The 12,703-nt window shown below is 35.9% G+C and overlaps 1 pseudogene; it reads right to left on the reverse strand.

The window, feature by feature from the left end:
- Positions 1 to 8,940: 8,940 nt before the first annotated feature.
- LOC115527240 lies at positions 8,941 to 9,543 on the reverse strand (annotated as a pseudogene).
- Between the last annotated feature and the right edge of the window lie 3,160 nt (positions 9,544 to 12,703).

Here is a 12,703-nt window from a genome sequence, read left to right on the forward strand (position 1 = left end):
AACATTTGTAACTAAAGGAAACGTTTATGCTCATTCATTTATATGTTTTCTATGGATGCTTTCATCCATCAATGGCAGAGTTTAGAGACTAAATCCTGTATTTGCTATATGTCTCTTTACAGAAAAAGCTTGCTGATCCTCTACCTCCCTCAACTTAGGTGATCATATTTGTTATCTCCAGGACCTCTTTTTGGTTCTCTTTTTCTCCCTCTTCATTGCATACTGTTTTATTTTTACAAATGTGACATCTTCTTATTTCACTCTAGGATATTATATAGGGTGTTTTGGTACTATATTTTTTCTACAATGTCACTGTTTACTCTGAGGTATTTAGTTAGTTTGTTTTGGCCTATTTCATGTTGGAAGCTTTTTTCAAATGTTAAGTTTCTTGTGTGCTTATTCAGATTAATGAGTGAGGCACTAAAAGCTGAGAGAGGGTTCCTTGCATATGAGCAAGGTTTTGGCTGCAGACTTTGTGGGAGCAAATTAAAAAGTGAACTTGCCTTTTCACTAAGGAATCTCTACATGCATGAATATAGACATTTCTCCCCCCAAGCCCCCAACCTCCTTTACTGGAGCTGAAGGCTACTGGTATTCTGGGGACAAAGCAGGAGAAGGGTGGTGAGGTCCCCAAGTTCATTATGTGCATTCTCATTTAATTTTCTTTTCATTTCCAAGCTTCAGTGATTTGTCTCATGTACTTGGGTCTAGCTTCTCATGTTTGAATTTACAAAAAATAAACTTTTCTTCTTCTCTACTGGAAGAAAAGAGTATGTCTTAGTCAACCCAGGCTGACTATATAACAAATATCATAGACTGTGTGGCTTATACAATGGAAACTTATTCTCACAATTTTGGAGGCTGAAGTCTAAGATCAAGGTGCCAGCATGTTTGGGCTCTTGGTGAGGTTACTCTTCGTGGTTTGCAGATGGACATATTCTTTCTGTATCCCCACATGGTAGAGAAAGAGATCTCTCTCGTGTCTCTTCTAAGATGGGCACTAATCCCATTCATGAAAGCTCCACCTTCATGACCTAATTACCTCCAGAAGACCCCACCTCGAAATGCCATTCATTTGGGTATTAGGGCCTCAACATATGAATTTGTGGTGGGAGGCAGGGGGACACAAACATTCAGTCCATAGCAGATAGTCTCTTGGTTTCTTGGGTTGAAGATGTGGATCTGGCACTTCCCATGAATACTTTAAACCAGTATCCATATTTTTAGTCACCCCATCTTCCGGAGGCTCTCAAGACTGTTGCACAATATAGGGTCTTCCTTCAGTAAGCACTTAGGTGAAGCTTTCTTGACTCTACTTATTTGTAATATTGTCTATGTTTTCCAAAACCTTGTAGACATTGTTCATTCATTCTTATCTCTTCTTTACTTTCATTTGTATTCATTTGTCATTACATGGGTTTTAAGGGGGAAGAGGCAATAAAAGTGTGCAATCTGTTGTGTTTCAGGATGAATTTCGCATGACAGATTATAGACATGGCAGTGATGACAGGAGTGTGGGAACATTTCCTCAAAAGAATGAGTTTATAACTTTATAATGAAATAAAGAGAATTTTATGTATATGCTTTCTTAAGAAACCAACTATACTCTGAACTGAAATATGGATTTGTTTTTCCACTTTTTTATATCAAGATTTTGGTTTTAATTATTATCATTTCAGAATGAATTTTCAAACCAAAACATATATATATATATATATATATATATATATATATATATATATTTGGCTCTTTTCAAATTTGTGTTTACAACTTAATAGTAAAAAAATTAGAAAAACTTTAACTTGATGTATATGTACATGGTGTGTGTGGGGGGGTGTTGTGTGTATATGTGTGTATGTATACATGTGTTTATATTGCTAAGAAAATACAATATTTCAAATAGGCAACTATTTATTTATGATCCAAGTTTGTATCTTCTGATAGATAAATGTGTGCTTGTATTTAAAAAAATAGGAATAGGTATCTCATAGTCATATAAATTATTTCTTCTATTCATTGGCTATATTCAAGACCAGACTTTTGCTTAAAGGAAACAGTCTACATTAATTCTTAAAACTTTTTTTTTAAATGTTTATTTATTTTTGACAGAGAGAGACAGAACATGAGCAGGGGAGAGGCAGAGAGAGAGGGAGACACAGAATCCAAAGCAGGCTCCAGGCTCTGAGCTGTCAGCACAGAGCCTGACGCGGGGCTCAAACTCACAGGCTATGAGATCATGACCTGAGCTGAAGTCAGACGCTCAACCAACTGAGCCACCCAGGCGCCCCTACATTAGTTCTATGTCTTTTTTCTCTTTATGGCATTAGTTAAAATCATGCGGACATTTGATTTGGTATATGTAACTTTCAATCTTGGTAATTTCCTTCTGAAGTACTCTAAGTTACTCTCTGGAGAAACCAAAATAAGTAAACATGTCATCGCATGTTTAGGCCATTAGTCCAAATTCTTAAGCTTTGTAGGTTTTCTGTGGATACTTCTAAAAGGCTTGAGAGGTTTCATATAATTTCAAGTAGCTTACAAGCTTTTGCAAGTTAAACTTGGAAAATATTATTGTAATACCAAGTAATAGTGATATAAAGGCTTAGAGAATCATAAATCATAAATTGGAAAGGATTTTGAGATTATTTTGTCCAAACCACACTTTACATATCGGAAAACTAAAACCTGGAGAGATGGAATAACTGGCTCTATTCACGTATGACATGGGTACAGGAACTTTGCATGCAACCTAGATCCTTTGACATTAGTGTATTTTTTATAATGGTCTTGTTTCTTGAATCCAAACCAAAGTCTTTAAATCGTGTGAAAAATAATAGCAAACATTAACAAATAGATTTTTACCTAGCCTCAGATAGATTTATCCAGACAACTAAAACGTAAAATCATTTTTGTTAGATAGAAATGAAATATGTTTTAAACTATTCTTTACGTTTATTTGCTTTCCATTATAAAAGCAATACATATGTATTATAAAACATAGTAACCATGCTGTCACCATCCAAGGGCAACCCCTACTAGTATTTTGGCAACTATACAGATTTTTTTGTTACCTTGAATTTAATGCTTCACATTCCTTGAGTGGGCTAAACAATTATTTTAAATACCTTTCATTGTTGGAAATTTAATTTATGGAACAATCTTTATTGATGTTGAATCATTCAGGCTCACCTTCCTTTAAGCACTGAAACACAAATTATTATCTCTGAAAAGGAGACAAGTAACTAGTATTCTAATATGCATGGTCTCTTTCCTATATGGCTAACAAAATAAAAATGTTATCCTATGCCAAGGGATAAATAGAAAGTTATCCCATGCCAAGGGATAAGGTAAAGAGAAAAGAAGTTTTGTTGTTGTTCTTGTTGTTTTGAGATTTGATAAGTCTTCAGTGTAATTACATGAAGGTCAATCCAGAATTGTGTGACTTCATCCCTAAAACACTACCACTGATTTGGTTATGTTATCGTTCTGCTTAAATCCTTTGACTAGCTCACCATCACCTCCGGTGAAATAGCAGATTCATCCTCATGACACACAAGGTTCTTCTGATTTGATTCATTTGGTTGTTAGATAAAATAAAATAATCAGCTATCAAGAAGAGCAAGAACCTTATTGGAAGGGAAGTAGCTTCATTTCAGTGCCTTGCACTTTGCTATTTTCCATCTGTGTCACCTTTCTTGTGTTTGCCTCTGTTCTGCCTCCAAGCTCTGGCTTATTTGTAGTGTTTGAGTCCTATGGAGTTGGCTTGCCATGTTGTCTTCAAAGCGTACATGCTACTTTGTGACTCTTTCAGCGTCCCTCCAAATCAGTTTATTCTTACAATCTTTTCAATTTAAAATTTTAGAGAAGACAAAGTTGATCCTTTTGTGCCAGGCCACCTCATAGGTTGCTATCTGGTTTATGAGTTGGTTGTTCTCGAATAACGTGGTCACCCGAGTCTAATCAGATGTGACACAGAGTTGAGGGTCATCATGAAGTTGGCAGGGTCATATTGTATAAGACAACTTGGCAGGTGCTCTAGGTGGGGCCAATTGTAGTTATGAAAGACAGTGAATATAACCTGATTCAAAGATCCTTTGCTATTTGGTCCAAATCTACACTTTGTCATTACTTCTAATATGCTACGCAACCTGTGATCCAGTCACACCAAAGGATTTATCATACTCTGAGCAAGCCATGTTTTAATCATGCCTTAAGTCACTGTTTATGCTATTCTCTCTTATAAGAATAGCCTTTCTCCATTATCTATCAGGTGTAATTGTCTATAAAATATACCTGAAATGTTATATTCTCCATAAAACCTTCTCTAGGAATTTTGGTAACTTCCTCATTAGCAATTTTGGGTTATATACTATAAGCATATGACATATAAATACATTGTATTATAATCGTTTATATGTAAGTTTTTCCAACAGAATATCCTTTAAATTTAGGGATGATGAAATCTCATTCATTTCTAAATATTCTAGTAAATATTTAGATAACACATACTCAATGTGTGTTTCTTGAAGGGAAGAAATCAAGATGATTCAAGGGGAGATACTTCTATAATAAGGAAGAGTCCCTGGAAAGAGTACCTGTAGCTGATTCACAAGTCTGTGTCACCTAAGATATGCTCAAGTATTAAGGGGGATGTATGTACTAAGTATGATGAACTCTCAAAATTTGGGTCAAAGAACCAGAATACTGTTGTTGTTGTTTTTTTTTTACCATTTGCCATCTCTGTTTGACTAAGAAGTGTTGCAGATGGATTTTTATTGCTCCTTCATTCCCTTCCAACCTGAGAAAGAAATTTTCCTGTGAGGGCACTTTCGTTTGTGTCTGAAGGCAGTGACCTTGTATTCTCAGAAAAACAACTCTGTATTTGGGGTTGTTTGTCAACACATGCAGGGGCATTTTGGGGACAAACTCTTTTATTTGGGGCTGTTTACTCTTGTTTCTTACCAATAGTATTATTTCAGAGGGCTTTTTGCCTCAACTGAGCTTTCATTAAGGACCTTACTGGAATATCTGTGGCTTTTTTAAAAAGCTTGATGACAATATCAAGAAGCCTGGCTTTAGAAACCGGCTCGAAAAAGCCTGACCTAAGGGATTGTTTGTAATCTGGCTGTTGTGTGTGTACTTTGTGCCAGTTCCCATTGTAGGTGTTGGAGGTAGAATTTAAGAGAAAAGAAAAGACACATTTCTATACTCATAGTGTTTATAATCCAGAACAGCATACAGATAAATGACTTGTTATAACGTGGGTAGTGAGTGCTATCATGAGAAAAGCACAAGATGCTATGTGACTTCATAGAAATGGCACCTATCCAAATTCAACTTTCAGAGAGAAGAACTGAGTTAAGTCCCAGTAAAGAAAAATTGCAGTGTTAAAAGTGAATGATTACAGAAAACGAATGACTAATACATTTAGCTAGAGCAGTATTGAGCATAATTTCTGATTCGTTTTGTAAATTGTCAGTTTATTCTCAGTAGAATGGATGTAGATAAGCTATGGAACTTAACCTAACTAGTATTCAGCTTGGCCAGCCCCTCTGAGTGAACATCTGTAACACTGGTCAGTGAAAAACCAGGTAAGAATTATTGGTCAGGATTTTCAAAAATCCATTTCAGGGCATCTTTGGAAGTCTGCACTACCCTTTCCTCCTAAACATACGTTAAAACAGATGAGGTGCAATGGTGACAGCTTGGATAAGATTCTTGTCCACGAATACCATAACTTGACTGAGACAAATGTGGACCTGTTGTCAGAAATAATTGTATCTGGCAGCTTGTATCCTGCAAAAAAACTGGCATGAAGTCACATTGTCACTGCAGAGGCTTGAGGTCGAAGCAAAAGCACTTAAAACCATTGTGAGATGCAGTATACGGAAGGGAAAAGTTTTTATCTCATAATGCAAAATCAATATGGAATCCTGATCCAACTTTTTTTGGTCTTTCCCCTGGGAAAATTTGGTGTCTTAGGCAGTTTATGCCAAGCAGCCTGCCATGTGACGTGCACTAACTTCCTTTAGACTTTTCAATATCACAATCAATTTGAGGCCATCAGATAGAGCTTCTAGCCAAGGCTTTCAAGCAGACAATTCCCAGATGTGTTATGTATAGTGAAGCCAAGATAATGTCTTCTGGAATAGTAATGTAACTTCTCTACAAGATGCATCCCTTATGGAAAACAAACCAAACCAAACCAAACCAAAACAAAACAAAACAAAACTCATGTTGATGTTTTGAAATTGGCCTTAAAATTTTTAGTCGGTTTTCTCTGATAACCTTCTCCATGTCTACTTTATGACAAAGAATAGTTTGGGTTCTTATTAATTTAATTGTATTATTTAATCAGCCTGAAAATAAAAATTAAGGAAGGCTTCTCTTTTCTTTTTTTTTCTTTTTTAATTTTTAGAGTGAGAGAGAGAGAGAGCATGAGCAGGGGTGAGGGCAGTGGGAGAGAGAGAGAATCTTAAGCAGGCTCCACACAGTGCAAATCCTATGTGAGGCTCGATCCCACAACCCTGGAATCACGACCTGAGCCAAAATCAAGAATCAGACACTCAGCCTACTGAACCAGCCAGGTGCCCCAAGGTGTCCTTCTCTTAACTAATCTTCCAGTGGTAGTGGCATGCATATTTTGGTATGTGTTGGGGATAGATATTCTCAACTATTAGATATTGATGATGTTCTCTGAAATATAATTGATGACAGAATGAGTTGAAAATTTAAATCATGGTGCCAATTCATCAGATATATTAACCTCACACTTCCTATGTGGTATTGAGTACCTAATGTACCTAATGAGGTATTGAGAGTTCCAAGTTGGGCAGGAACATAATACAGGTAACCTCTTAAAATTTGAATTTCAGGAAACAAGTGAAAAGGTATCATCTTTTTCAATTCAGTCCACAGCAACTATTTTTTTAAAGAGATGAGAAAAATTATCATTTATTTGCATACTATGGATTGTCCACCTTAAATATCTAAGAAATTATATTAGATTTGCTTGAAAATCAGATATTAGAACATTAGATGTTAGACTTAAAAGTTATTAGGGGCAGAAAAAGAATAATCAGGAAAGTTAAAAAGTTACATACACAAAAGCAATTGCTTCCTATTTGCTTTCAAACTGATTATTGTTAGTAAAGCAGAAAAAACAGTTATAAACTGGTAAAACAGAAAAAGTCTTGTAAATTATGATGGCTTCTGATTAAGCTTAAGCAGTGCGTACAACCTATGCCAAGAAAGTAGAAACAAAAGCAGCAACGATAACAAGAATGTTGCTGAGGAACAGAATGTAGAGAGATAATAGGTTTCTGGATTGGAAGACTCAACAGGCTAAATTAATCTGTATATAAATTCAGATTAATATAAATGAAACATGAAAAAAATTAAACAGGAATTTTTTGTGTTTAATTCTATGCTTTAATAATAGCTTTATTTTTGAGTATTCTGTTACATAAATTTCCAAACATAGAAGTAGAGAGAATAATGAAATGAACTTCCGTGTACCCATCACCCAGTGTCAATGTCAAAAATTACTAGCACATAGCCAAACTTTATTTATTTATACCCCCAATTATCACTCCATCCTCATGGATTATGTTGAAGCAAATCCCAGACATCATATAATTCACCTATATGTAACTCTAAAAGATAAGAACTAAAAAAAAATGTATTGCTGTGATGTCATTATTCCATTCTAAAAAGTTAGCAAAAATTTGATGACTTCAAATACCAATCAACATCAAATTCAGTATGCATGCATGCAACATACATATTTGGCTGCCTTTTTTTTTTTTAATCAGGGTACAAACTAGATCCTCACTTTGCATTTCATTGGTATACATCTAAAATCTCCTTTAAACTTTAAACTCTTCTCTCTATTTTCCCCTTGTACTTTGTTAAAGAAACTGGGTTATTTGTTTTGTGGAATTCCCCACATTCTGTGTTTTGCTACATGCATCTCCATGATATCAGGTAAAAATTTCCTCTGACCTCATTTTCTATGAGCTATATATCTAGACATAGAGGTTTAATCAGATCTCAGTTTGATGCTTTGGCAAGAATACTTGATTCAGCATGTTGGATTCCTTCTGCTGCATCACACTAAAGAGCCCTTAGTTTCTAATATCTCTTTATTATAATGTTAGGTTAATCTACAGGTTTTTATGTGATTGGCCTGATTCATCCATTATAAAACTTAAAAAAATTTTTTAATGTTTATTTATATTTGAGAGAGAAAGAGAGAGAGAGAGGGAGAGAGCGAGAGAGCATGAGCAGGGGAGGGGCAGAGAGAGATGGAGACAGAATCCAAAGCAGGCCCCAGGCTCTGAGATGTCAGCATAGAGCCTGATGTGGGGCTCAAACTCACCAACTGGGAGATCATGACCTGATCCTCAGTTGGATGCTTAGCCAACTGAGCCACCCAGGCACCCCCTGATTCATCAATTATAAATCGGGCTCCCAATCAGTTTTTCACCTGATAGTTTATCTGTTACTGATGATTATTACATAGATCTATTTGTTCAATAGGCATTGCAAAATATTAAGATTCTAATTCCACCATTCCTTTTTCATTTATTGGCTGGAATTCTTCTATAAATAATAACCTTACTGTATCAAGTGTTTATTTTGAGGCACATACAGGAAAGGCTGAAAAAAATACCTGATTATTTCCCTTTAAGTTTTCAGAATAATAGGCCAGTTCACTAAAATTCTGGAGATTATTATTGAATTGTTTTTAGGTATCATTATAACTTCATGGATCTTCTCATATTTGATATTTTTCAATCCACTTCAGTTATTGTTCTTTATGATCTTGAATTTATTATCTCATCTTTGCCAATAGGAATGTCTTCGGTTTTTTTCTTAGGCAGATAAAAGGTTGTTTTATTGAATAACCGATCTGTGTAATTGCTGAGGCCACTATGTATAGACAAAAGAGAGGGAGTTTTATTTCTTGGTCTCTTCCTCCTTGGACAGAGTCTTGATGATTTCCTCCTTCTTTGCCTGGAGCCACTCTTCAAGGTGCTTGCATGCTTCCTTGTTCTTAGCCCTGCAGGCCTCAGCTTGGTCAGCCGGAAGCTTCTTGCGAGCCTTGTGGGCCTTCAGCTTGTGGATGTGTTCCATGAGAATTCACTTGTTTTTGAATACATTCCCCTTCACTTTCAGGTACAAGCTGTGAGACATGTGGTGGTCAATCTTCTTAGATCCAGATATCTTCTGAGTAGCTGGTACAGAATTCTCATCGTCCTCATCCAGGTCACCTTCTCAGGCATTCAAGCAATGGCAGTACCTTTTCTCTTACCAGTGCCTACATGCCTGTCCTTCTGGTGGGCCAAAATATTTTTCCAGCACTGGCCCAGAATGGACCATCCTAGACTTTCTCAGCCCATCTTTGATCAGTTTCTGGACATGCTGACAGGAGTTGACATTGGCGATTTCACTGGTCTCATTGTGGTCCAACCAGACCTTCTTGTCGCCACAGAGTAGGAAACTGGGGGCAAGCCTCGTCTGATGCCTGAGCATACTCATGGCTGCCTTCACTGTGGTGAAAGGAAAGACAAGACCTCTTCAATTTTGTTCCTAAGTCTTTGTGAAATGATCTCTGTGGTCACTGATGCATCCTCACTTTTTGGTATGACAAGCAGTCCCAAGATCTTCTCTTCTATTTTCTGTCCAAACCAGGAAACAGCCATGTCTTTAAGGCATCTTGGTATCTTTTGTGGGAAATGGTGTTCATAGTCCACAATTTGGTCACTGGGGATGCTCATAGCTACTTAATTGGTCACTGTATCTAGGACTATTCTGTAGAAATATTTTAAAAGAGGAATACTTTATATTGATATTTCCATACTTTCCATATTTCCAATTCAAATTTCAGTTTATGGGGTTTTGCTTGTAATTTTTTTCATTTGATATGTTTATTATCTCTTTTCTCTTAAACTGAAAATCTTAGTTCCATATGACTGCATATATATAATAATTTAAGAATAATTTTAGAATAAAAGCAGTAATGGGGTGCCTGGGTAGCTCAGTCAGTTAAGTATCTGACTCTTGGTTTCGGCTCAGGTCATACATAATCTCACACTTCATGGGTTGAGCCCCATGATGGGCTCTGTGCTGATGGTGAGTGGCCTGCTTGGGATTCTCTCTCTCCCTCACTCTGTCCCTCCCCCACATGCTATCCCTCTCCTCTTTTCTCTCAAAATAAATAAATAAATTAAATGAATGAATAAAAACAGTAATATTATTAACAAGGTGATTAGTAAAAACAATTTAAGATTTCTTACATTTCTTGGTTTATGGTACTTAAAAATAATTCATATCAATTCATGCCCAGTTATATAGCCTTGTTTCATTGCTTTTTATTTCTATGGATTGTTTTTTTAGTTTGAATTAACTTTGTTTAATAATCATTTAAAACATTATTATAGTTACAAAGTCAAAACCTCAAAGTAAAGCACATTTGGAGAGCTCTACCTTCTCTACCATTGTCCCTCTCTCGTGGGTATCACCATTTTTATTAGTTTTTGGTTTATCTTTCCTTTTTTTAAAATAGATATAGCTATAACTCTATACATATATAAATTACTATTTCTCCATTCTTTGATATAAGGTAGCATACTATAAATGCTTAAACACCTTGCTTCTTTTTTACTGAAACAATATATCCTAACAATATCTGGTAATACCTCATTCGTTTTACAAAGCACCTAAAAGTCATGGCACTCTTTGTGGACCAACATGCAATATTTACATTTGAATTTTAAAATAAAATTTTGCCAAACTTGTTCCTGCTCTAAGCTATTGTTTATAACAGTGCTTGATATATATTGCCTCCATTAATCCCCATGACTTCCTCATCAGGAAGCACTTGTGCAATCACCATTTTATAAATGAGGAAATTGACATATAAAGAGATTAAGTGACTTTACCAGGGTTTGTAGGTAGTGAATGGGCAGGGCTAGATTCACAAATAGGCAGTCTGACTCCAGGGTCAGTGCTGTGAATAACATATCATACTATCTGTCCCTCCTGGAATATAGAAAAAATAGAAAAATAAACAGAAGAGAGGTGCCAGAGTGGCCTAGTTGGTTAAGCGTCCAACTCTTGATTTTGGCTCAGGTCATAATCTCAGGTTCATGAGTTCAAGCCCTGTGTCTGGCTCTGTGTTGGAGGCACAGAGCCTGCTTGGGATTCCCACCCCCCACCCTCTCTCTCTCTCTGCCTCTCCCCTGCTCATGTGCAAGCATGCTCTCTCTCAAAATAAATAAATAAATATTTAAAAAAAAACAACAGAAGGAGATAATACAGCTGAAGAAAATATAAAGAACACTTTATATTTAGAAAGTTTTAGTCATTAAGATTTTCCCCACTTAATAAATCTTATTTGATACATTTCGATCTACTTCACAAAATTTTGAAATATTCTTTAAGGACATCGTTGAAGAGCTGTTAGTACTCAATACTTGACAGATGAGGTACCTGAAGTCTTGGAAGAGATAGGTGATACAACTGGTTGATATTAAGTAAGGGCTGCAAACCTTGCCTCCTGTCTCACACAATATGGGATGAGAGTTAAAACAGAGTTTGGGGGCCTTTGAGACCCAAAGTAACCAGTGGCCACTCTGAAGGTATCGTGTTTAATTCTAGACCCTTCTAAGCCCCAAAGAAGGCTGAATCTAATTCTGATCGTGCATTACCATACCTACTTCTTTTTTTTCTTTTTTTCTTTCTTTCTTTCTTTCTTTCTTTCTTTCTTTCTTTCTTTCTTTCTATGTTGATTTATTTTTGAAAGAGAGAGAGAGAGAGAGACAGAGCATGAGTGGGGGAGGGGCAGAGAGAGAGAGGGAGACACAGAATTCGAAGCAGGCTCTAGACTCCGAGCTGTCAGCACAGAGCCCGACCCGGGGCTCGGGCTCACAGACCGCCAGATCATGACCTGAGCCAAAGTCGGACGCTCAACCAAATGAGCCACCCAGGGGCCCCTACCATACCTACTTCTTAACAGGTCATTCTTACTTATTTTTTCCTTTTACTTTTCCCTCTAGAGCTGTTACAGATGGCACAGTTATATAGCTACATGCCTGCTCAATGGACTACTTCTAATTTTATTGTGAATTTCTTCATTTTTTCCAATGTTTACCGAAGCTCTGATCATTTTTCTAATCTTCTTGCAATGAAAAACCTATAATACATACATAAAATATAGTATTTGTAAATACCTGCCTTAAGGGAAACAAGATTTAAAAAAACGCCACAGTTAATTGGCTTCAATTATATATAAAAAGCAGAAACTTCTGAATCCTTTGCCTTTCCTTCCTTTGTTGAGATTATTATGCTTTAAAAAATCCGCATAAAAATCTAAAATGGAAAAAAAAACAAATAAATATTATCAGAAAAATGATCTTGAATATCTTAATTAAAATATGAATCCACACAGATATGGAGATAAAAGTAATTAGTTTTTCAGTTACTATATATAGTATCCTACAGTTAAATGTTTTATTTTTATTATCTACTTATTTTTTAACTTTCTAGTTACAAAAATGTTTTGTTTATACTATATTAAGTTGCTATTATTTTATATGCTTTTATGTTTTTCCTTGTGTCTTTTTAATGACTTAAAAATCCATCTATGAAGAAACAAGCTTAAGTTAGAAGTTGTCTAATATTTGTCTGTTTTTGAGGG

Source organism: Lynx canadensis, chromosome D2, assembly GCF_007474595.2.
Source record: "Lynx canadensis isolate LIC74 chromosome D2, mLynCan4.pri.v2, whole genome shotgun sequence".
NCBI lineage: Eukaryota > Metazoa > Chordata > Mammalia > Carnivora > Felidae > Lynx > Lynx canadensis.